This window comes from Nannospalax galili, unplaced genomic scaffold (assembly GCF_000622305.1).
Source record: "Nannospalax galili isolate Female #2095 unplaced genomic scaffold, S.galili_v1.0 scaffold627, whole genome shotgun sequence".
NCBI lineage: Eukaryota > Metazoa > Chordata > Mammalia > Rodentia > Spalacidae > Nannospalax > Nannospalax galili.
In genome coordinates, this window is record NW_008355786.1 from 1,318,678 (window position 1) to 1,327,183 (window position 8,506).

At 38.3% G+C, this 8,506-nt stretch overlaps 1 pseudogene; it reads right to left on the reverse strand.

The window, feature by feature from the left end:
* Nucleotides 1-6,724: 6,724 nt before the first annotated feature.
* The window catches only part of LOC103750359, a 71,258-nt pseudogene continuing 69,476 nt past the window's right edge, over nucleotides 6,725-8,506 (reverse strand).

Sequence of the window (8,506 nt, forward strand, 5' to 3'; positions counted from 1 at the left end):
CTCTCTACCCTTTGTTTCACTATGTTCCATGAGTCTTCTGTATAGTGACTATAGATATGTCACTTAGGGCTGGGCAACTCTCAGACATACAGTGTTTGTATGTGGCCAGTTGTGGAACTCTGTAATAGTTACCTGTCTGTCAATATAAGGATTCCTATTTAGCATATAGTAAGAAATTTCATTTGTCTAAAGATATGACAAAAATAGGGCTTTCACTAGGATGTATATTACTTCTTGAGCTATGCGTTTTTGGCTGTATTGACTGTGCCACCCATGAGTTCTGCCCATTGAGAGGGCTTTAAGTTCAATTAGATAGCTGTTGATTACCCTCTAGATAAAAGTTCCACTACTGCACCACTAGAGGTAGTTTGCTGTGCCAGTCTTTATGGTTATTATGCTTTAGGCCTGGGTTGGTCCACTGATAGATTTTCTCCAATAGCATCTTGTATAGTACTACTCTCTAGAACTATGAGAGCCAGTCTTCAGGGAGAAGGCTTCCATGTCTGTTCCAACTCCATTGCTCCAAGTTCTGTGTTTGAATTATGCCCTGTCTTCAGCAGTAGGGTCTTATGTTTGAGTTCCAGGAGATAACCAAGGGCTTAGGCAATAACCTGTGTTATTTTGGGAGTCTCTTGGACTATTCTGACCAATAACTTGAAGGGGGGGGGTCTCTCCTGTCTGGCTCTGTATTCTTTGCCATACAGCCCCCTGTCGTATACATGTAATGTTCAGATACTGTATGTGTATTTCTCATTGGGTTCCTGAGCCCACATATTTCCCACTGGTTACCCATGCCACCCAAACTCCATTCATCATTCCTCTTTCCCCCAGTCCAACCTCCCTTCTTCCTCCCCAGTCCAAGCATCCCCATTTTCCCCGCCCTCCTCCATAACACCCACCTCCCACCATCTTCCCTCTCCTGAGTTCCCTCTTCCCTCATCCCCCCATGATCCCTTTCCTCCTTCCCTCCCTCCTCCTCTCTGGCCTCCCCTCTCTCTTCCCCTCCCAGCAAACCACTCCCTCTTTTACCACTTCCCCCCTGGTACCATCTATTCCCTACTATCCCCTCTTTGCGCTCTTTCTTTCCCTTTCCCTCGAGTTTCCTTTCCATTTTTCTGGCTCCTGCTGCTATATCAGGATATATACTGGCATATAAGGAATTGGTGCTACAATCTGCAAAAGTGGGAGACCATACATCCCTTGCTTTTCTGAGTTTATTTTACATCACTTAATATAACAGTTTCTCTTTTTAAAAAAATATTTTACTATTTTTATTTTATATGTATGAGTATATTGCCTGCATGTATTTGAGTGCACCTGTGTTGTACAATGTGGTGGAGGTCAGAAGAGGACTTCGGATTCCCCTGGAACTGGAGTTAAGGACGGTTTGTAGCTGCCATGTGGGTGCTGGGAATCAAACCCGGGTCCTCTGGAAGAGCAGTCAGTGACTTTAACCACTGAGCAATCTCTCCAGTCCCAGTATAACAGTTTCTAGTTCCATCCATTTACCAGGGTAGTTTTGTTTTTAAACTCAGGTCCTCAAACTTGTGCAGCAAACACTAAGCCATCTTCCCAGGTCCCTCTTTTTATTTTTTATTTTGAGACTGAGTTTCACTAAATCATCTAAACTGGACTTAAACTCACTCTGTAGCCAAGGCTGGCCTTGAACTTATGATTCTTCTGCCTCAAATATCTTAGGTAGCTGAGTTATAACCTGGCCTGGCTACAATTTAGCTATCTGAGGTGTCAAAAGAGGCAGATCAAGGGTTTGCAGGGAGAACAGCCAGTTGAGTGGGTGTGGAGAGAGGTGGCAGGTGTCCTCAATTACAGTGAATTAATCCTTAAGTAGTAACTTTATGTTAAATTTTAAGTAATATATAGAAATATACTTTCAATTAATACAGACTTCTTTTTATTTCTTTCTCCAGGCACCTGAAGAGCTAAGACTTTAATTTTACTCCTTATTGACACATAAGAATGATTTACTCAGCTGGGTGTGGTGGCGCACACCTTTAATCCCAGCACTTGAGAGGCAGAGGCAGGTGGATCTTTGTGAGTTCGAGGCCAGCCTGGTCTACATAGTGAGCTCTGGGACAGCTTGGGGCTACAGGGAGACCCTGTCTCAAAAAGACAAAAACAACAACATCAAAAAAGAATGACTTACTCATGTACTGTATTTTCTTATTAACCATGCATTAGAACTCTAGCTTAGCAATGTACATTAATATGAAATGTAGGGTGCTGCCTCTCAGGTGATTAATAGTATTTCCAAGATTTTACTTGGTGCATCACTGGAATATCAGGAAGAGAGAAATTTTCTGACTTCTTTGTGCCCTAGTTTCTGATTCAGTAGGCAAGGGACACAATACTAGTACTTGACCTGTGTTCACCTGGGAATATTAGAACCAGGCTTGCCGTTGAGTTGTTGAGTCCTCCAACATACATGTATTGTACAATTTTTTTTTCTGTTGTTGTTTTGACTCAGGGTCTTACTACAAAGGACTGGCTGGCATGGTGTGTAGTTCAGGTTGACCTTCAATTTATGGCTATCTTCTTGACTCAGACTTCCAAGTGCTGGGATTCCAGGTGAGGGTTATCGTACTTTATTTGCATGAAATCTTTACTAGACTCATAGTAGCCTGGGTAGAAATCCACCTATAGAGACATGGGGAACCACCATTGTACGAGTCCCTCAACTGGAAGAAACAATACACTGATGTTTTTAGCACCAAACAGATAATTTGATCTGAATATTGAGATTTATTTCTTAAGTTTTAATTACATTAATTAATTAATTAACTAATAATTAATTAATTAGTTAATTATTTGTGTATGTGTGCAGGCACTGACTACTCCTGCAGAGGACCCAGGTTCAATTCCCAGCACCCATATGGCAAGTAACAACTATCTGTAACTCTAGTTCCAGAGGATCCAATGCTCTCTTCTGACCTTGGGCATTGCACAGTTCAGGTGCACCTACCTATATGTAGGCATTACACTTAAAATAACAACTAAAATATTTAAAAAAATATTGAACATATAAAATTATAATTGAAAATTTTAATATGTAAAATGGCAATGGTGACATATTGATAGATTCTTTATGAGCAGTGATAGACATAGTCATCTGTCTTGACTTGGGAGAGAAGAGGGCTTATCGTACTTGTATATAGCGCAACTTGTTCACTGTCACATCCCATAGCCTCTCTTATCCATGCCACTCTCACCAACCCACTTCCTCCCAAATATTCTCCCCACACATTCTTTTTTCTTTTCTTTTCTCCTTCCTTCCTTCCTTCCTTCCTTCCTTCCTTCCTTCCTTCCTTCCTTCCTTCCTTCCTTCCTTCCTTCTTTTTACTTTCCCTCCCTCCCTTCCTTTCTTTGGTTGGATTTTGAGGGTCATTCATAGAGCATATTTTGGGATTCATAATGGATATTTTTGGGAATGGTGGACAATACTGAACAATTAGGCTTCTTAATGTTTAGCTCTTAAGTCTATGGATGGGATCTCAGTGATGATAGGGAGGCAAATTAGGAAGTGTTCTTGATAATGGTCTGTAAATGAGGAGGACAATTTCTTATCATAAAAAGTACAACTGTTTCCAGTATATGAGCTAGTTTTTCTTTTTGTCTTTAATTTTCTCATGTACTCAAGTGGTATTTGTAGTTCTTTGCTTCTGGTAAGGTTTCCCAGAATTCTCTCATGTCTAATGGGTTCCCAAATTGATGCAGAATCAGTAAACTTCCCAACATTTGTAGTGATTAGTTTTTAAGCTCTATCAAAGCTAACTTGAGCAAAGGAATCAACAACTTTTGCTTCTTTTCCTCTCAGACCATATTTGGTTTGGGAATCTTAAGTATTCGATTTAGTGAATGAAATGGAAGTAATAGTGTTGTAAACACTGAAAATAGAAAATAAGAGGTAATAATCTCAAGGTCTAGGTGATGAGGAATTTATTTGAATAGGTAAGTTCATCACAACTGGAGCTGGAGTGAGGGCTCTACAGAGTTGATTATTACAAGAAAGGCATTTGTAGGTCTGAGCTAGAAAGAGGAATAATAAATTCTTATTTTTACATTTTAAACTTATTAATGTTTTACATGTAACATACCCAAAACTTTTGAAAACCACAATAAAATATAAAATTATCCATATCTCCATTTTGTTTTCATGATCTTACTCTCTTACTCTCTAATCCCTACCTCTTAGCTCTATCAGTTTATTACTGAGTCATACGAATTATTCTCATCTTTTTTTTTTTTTTTGGTCTTTTTGAGACAGGGTCTCCCTGTAGCCCCAGCTGTCCTGGAACTCACTATGTAGACCAGGCTGGCCTTGAACTCACTGAGATCTGCCTGTCTCTGCCTCCCAAGTGCTGGGATTAAAGGCATGCACTGCCACACCTGGCCCATTCTCATCTTTAAAAAAATTATTTATTTATTTATTTATTTATTTATTTATTTATTTATTTCTTTGACTAACATATGCTGCATTGACTCAAAATCAACTTTGCCTTTTCAGAGTTATTTTTTTCCTTTGCATGTACATGTATGTGTATTTATGTGTGTGCATGTGTGTGGGTGTGCATGTAGAGGTCAGATGATAGTTCAGGTTGTCAGCTTTGTCTGCAAGCACCTTTACCCACTGAGCCATCTCAGCAGCCCCTCATAATTCTTGAAATTAAAATTTGTCCATCCTTCTATCTATGTTATCCATCTCTCCATTTAGGAAACAAGTTTTATCTAGCATGTACATTTAAAAATCCAATATGATTGGATTTATGATTATTACTATTATTGTGTTTGAGTGAATATGTGAGCATATGTGTGTGTGTGTGTATTTATGTGTGTGTGAGAGGAGCACAGACATGTATATGCAATAGTGCTTGTGTGTGGAGGACAGAGAAAAAGTTTCTCTACTTTCACCATTTGTTCTGGGGACTAAACTCAGGTCATCAGGCTTGCATGGCAAGGTTCTTTACCTAGTAAACCATGCCATAGGCCCCAATATTGGGATTAGAAAGGAATGCTGTAAATTAATTAATTTAAATAATTGCAAGAGAACTAAATAACAGCCAATGATAAGTCCAGAGTTTCCTCAGTGATAAATATTCAAAATTGACAACAAAATGTCTATAATTTTCAATATAGGAAATATACCTTCAATAGAAACAAAGAAATATTTTTGATAATAATTTGATAAAATACTGAGTGTGTCAGAACAAGCTTTTATTTGCAATAGGGTTTGTCATAAGAAATACACATATATTTGATGTTCAAAACATAAACAGTTCTCCAACAAAAATGAAAGTATTTGAAAAAAATATAGGTTCAACTATGCAATATAGACAAATAAATAAAATATAAGAGCAGTAAAGAATGAGAGAAAAGAAGGTCACAGTATCAAGAACATCTGCTCTATACATCCAAGAAATTCAACTGACACAAGTATAGGAGCCAATATATTAATTCAAGTATATCCAAAAAATAATATTTTTCTCATGAGATGCAAATGAAGTATTGCAGTGTCTCAGATAAAGCAGTAACCTTTTACATTAACAACCAACCATAATATATCCAGTTATTAAAAGGGAAGGAAATTTATTGTGTAGTTACTATGTATGTGGAAACTACACACAAAAACAAAATACAGATTTATACATATATCTCACATAAGAATTTATGTGATTCTTGATTAAACAAGAATAAATCAAAAATATGTCTGACTATCGGTAGGAGAGATCACCAGTACGTGTTTGTATGTTCTTTATCTTAGTGAATAACATTTACACGTTGCTGTCTTAAATTCAAAATATTTGGTGGAGGGGCTGCAGAGATGGCTCAGTGGTTAAGAACACTATTCTTGCAGAAGATCCGGGTTTGAATCCCAGCACCTACATGGCAGCTAACAATTGTCCTTAACTCCAATTCTAGGGGAATCTGAAGCCCTCTTCTGACCTCTGCGGCATTGCATGACACGGGTGTACTCATTTACATGCAGACATAACACTCCTACACATAAAGTAAAAATAATAAATAAAATTTTTTTTGTCTTTTTGACACAGGGTCTCTCTGTAGCCCCAACTGGCCTGGAACTCACTATGTAGACCAGGCTGGCCTTGAACTCACAGAGTTCTGCCTGCCTCTGCCTCCCGAGTGCTGGGATTAAAGGTGTGCACCACCATGCCCGGCCATAAATAAAATATTTTTTAAAAAACAAAATATTTGGTGGCATATAACAAACTGATTGTTGACCTCTAAAGATCATATGAGAAAGAAATTCTATAAAAAATAGTTTCAGAAATATTTTAAAAGGCAAAGAAATGCTCCACCAGTCATCAGTGACTAAACAGGAAGTAATTACCTACATAATTTAATAATGATTTGGCTGTCAAAGAAAGCAAGATGAAATTGCCTAGTTTAATCATAATTAAATCGAAATTTATTGCTTGAATAAATGGAAGAAGCAAAAATATTTTTCAAAACATTCACTTTCAAAATTGATGGATACAGGTTTTAGTGTTTATAATACTATGAAAGAAAGAGATGAGTCTCATTCGTTGGAGCAAATCCCATAATGTAATGTAGTATTTAAATGGAAATGTGGAACAGATTTGATTCAGGCACTGTATTTAGTTTAAGAAAGACAAAAGTTAGGTGTGAATATTATGTCTTTTTAAAAAATACCTGTTTTATCTCTGAAACCAGACAAAGAATTGCTGTCTCACTTTAACAAAATAATGTAGCACTTAGGGAAAAAGATGCAACCCAGAAGCCCTGCACTGGAGGCCAAGATGCAGAAGACCTCCATGATTACCATAAACTTCCCTTTGGAGCTGTGGTAGACAGGAGTGAAGGTGACCCATACACTACAGAACACCAGCGTGCTGAATGTCAGAAACTTGGCTTCATTGAATGTGTCAGGCAAGTTTCTGGCCAGGAAAGCCACAGAGAAGCTTCTCAGAGCAAGGGATCCCAGGTACTCAAACACACAGTAGAAGGCTGTGACAGAACCCTTGTTGCACATGATGATGATGTGTCCCTTCTCAGAGTGTACATCCATGTCAACAAATGGGGGAGAGGTTCCCATCCAGACTGTACAGAGTGTGAGCTGGATCAGGGTGCAGATGGGGATTATCCACTTAGGTGCTCCTGAGACCAACAAGTGCCTCATCCTTCTGCCTGGAACAGTGACCTTAAAGGCCAGAATCACAGTAATAGTTTTGGCCAAGACAGTGGAAAGAGCCACAGTGAATACAACTGCAAACATTCTGTTGGAGGATGCAGGTTGCTGTGTAGGGAGGGCCAATGAATAGAAAGGAGCAGGTGAAACAGAAGAAGAGGGAGATGAGTAGGATGTAACTGAGATCCCGATTATTGGCCTTGACTATTGGCTCAGTTCTTCACAAAGAGACCAAGAACAGCAAAACTGAGGAAAGTGAAACTCGTGGCTGTGCCAGCTAGAACTTTCCCCAGGGTGTCTTCATAATTCAGGAATGTGACAGACTTCTATAGGCAGGGGTCTTGCTGGTTGTTGGCATACTGATGATCTGGACACTTTACACACTTTTCCATATCTAGTAAGAAATACTCATAGTCATCAGACAAGTTCAATATTTTTGTCTTGTTTAGGCTACACTCACAAAAGCTTATTGAATTAGCTGAGCAAATGTAGCCTTGTTTTTTATTCTAGATACTAAGTAAAATGACCAGTAGAATGACTCAAATTGAAAATAGACTATCAAGACTTAAAGATAAAGTAGAGAATTAGGCCACTCAAGCAAAGGACATGAAAATTAAAAAGAAGAAAGGAATGGAATATACATAAATTGTTGGATACTGCGAACAGATCATATTTATGAATTATAGACACAGAGGAAGGAGAAGAATCTCAGGACAGTGCCATTGACCAAATCTTTAACAGGACATAGAAGAGAACTTCCATAAATTAAGGAAAACCATGCCCATACAACTACAAGGAGCACAGAGAACACCAAATAGGACCAGAACAGAAATGCTCCATAGCTTATCGTAGTAAGAACACTAAATGTATGAAGCAAAGACAGGGTATTTAAAGCCACAAGAGGAATACTACAAGCTATATACTGAGGAAAACCCATCAGAAAAACAGCTGATTTTTCAATGCAATCTTTACAAACTTTTTAATTTGTTTGAGACAGGGTCTCCATGTAGGCTCAGTTGGTCTTGAACTCACTATGGAGACAAGGTTTGCCCCAGTCTCACAAAGATCTAACTAAGTTTTCCTCTCAAGTTCTGGGGGGATTAAAGGTGTACACAACCATGCTTAATGCAAATTGAAAAAAGCCAGAAGAACCTATAGCAAAGTATGTCAAATTCTAAATGCTAACAGATGCCAATCCAGTCTACTTTTCCCAGCAAAACTATCTGCTGTACTTGAAGAAAAAATAAAAATATTCCATGATATAAACAGGTTGAATGAATTATTGTCCACCAAACTACCACCACAAAAATACTGGATGGAATA